The following is a 1,905-nucleotide window of genomic DNA, read 5'->3' on the forward strand; positions in this document are numbered from 1 at the left end:
TTTACAATTTGAGGATCATTGTCCTTTGCTTGGCCAAAAGTGTATTTTATTCTAAGGGAAAGCAGAGTGTTAGCAGAACTTCTTCCCACAGTGTGATAGACCAGATGAGGCTGGAGGGGACCTCTGGAGATAGTCCAGTCCAAACTCTTGGTCAGAGCAGGGGCTGTATCAGGACCGTATCTGAACTTCTTCTGAACATCTCCAAGGGTAGAGACTCCACAAGCTCTCTGGGTAACCTGCTTCAGTGTTCAATGACTCACTACAAAATATCTTTTTCTTATGTTTAAATGGCATTTCTTGCATTTCAGTTTGTGCTCTGTTCACTTTTTACTGCAACAGGTAATAATGAAGGCTCTCAATTCCACAGAATGAGTGTTGCACGAGAACATTTGCAGAAGGTAAAGTATTGAAGGGCTGACCACCCGATAGAACAGAACGCTCATCCTGCTGCTACGTATAATCATCCATTCTTCACGTAAGTAACATGGAATTTTTTTAAAGAAAGCAGTATCAAGGATTTCTCATTTCTTTTGGCCTCAATACCTAACAAATTGCCTTCCACCTCTACCCGATTTTGGAACGTAAATGCAATAGGGACGCTGAGCTGGAATACAGTCTGACAGGACATGGCTGTGTGTTTGCAAGCAGGACAGCCTGCAACATGGAATTCAGCAGTGCCAAATAACATGGTGAACATAAACATCACTTGTCATCAGTAATGATACAAGTAGTGAAATGCATATTCCATTGGTGAGTTGAGGCTTAGAATTTAACCACAGATACACAGTTGTTGTTATTATTACTATTTTAATATCCTTCCTGGACTTTCAGTAAGGAAGATACTACATATTTCTTTTTTTATGAAGAAACTACTACAGTCAAGAGGAAATCTTACCCTGGGTGTTGTATTTAGTATTTGACAACTTATGTAAAATCACAGCTGGATAGACTAAACCTCCTTATTGAATGATTACATATCTAAGAGATTTCTTTTACATATTGGTTCAGTTAACATTCAGCAAACACGGTGCTCATGGTACCCACACCTATATGCTACTTTCTGACAAGAGAATATTAATAAGTAGTTATCCTATTAGAACGCTAGATAGGTGTATCTACACCAAGGACTCTTTTGTAAGATACAGATTTATTGGTCAGGCACAAATTTTTATGGGAGGCTGTCCATTTTTCACAAATCAAGCTCTCAACTTTGCACCTAATATGTGCAGTTTTAAGATTAGGCTTTAGATCCTCCTTCCTTGATACATTTAAATCCTTTCAGCATCACAGCTAGGCTATATCACTTCCTTATCCTAAAATTGCTCACTTGTTGTTTATGTCTTTGTAATGCTGAAAGCAGAAAATAGACCAAAGGACTCATAGATAATTTTATTTAATCTTCAGTGCTACCATCAGTTAAAACAAAATCCCTAACATAGTCTTTAAATAAAGATCTGTAATTTATGTGTGTGATAACTGATATTATAGAACAGGAGTGATTTTGGGGAAGGACTATATATATGAAACAGAGAAGTGTAACCATTTTAACTGCTTTTTGTACCTCCAATCAGTTTCTGAAGTTCACAGAAATACATCACATGGCAGAGAAGAAGACAGAACCCCACAAAATCAAGAGCCATGGAAATTCTCTTTTTTGCTTTGTTTTTAGACCAATTAGATTCGACATAAAAGGTATTATGTTAATTTGATTCATTGAAATAGTCATTCCCCTAACTTCATGCTCCCTGGGGTCAACCATATACACATCACAAGGCAAAGCAACCTCCCAATCCTGCCCACTAAGGAATAGTGAAGTCCTGTCAAGCAGCTTTGTGAAACAACAGCTTCAAACCTTCACAAGCATAAGTGAAAAGGCAAACATACTTACTTCTCCCACTACCTCCC

This window comes from Corvus brachyrhynchos, unplaced genomic scaffold, assembly GCF_000691975.1.
Source record: "Corvus brachyrhynchos isolate BGI_N302 unplaced genomic scaffold, ASM69197v1 scaffold11, whole genome shotgun sequence".
Lineage (NCBI taxonomy): Eukaryota > Metazoa > Chordata > Aves > Passeriformes > Corvidae > Corvus > Corvus brachyrhynchos.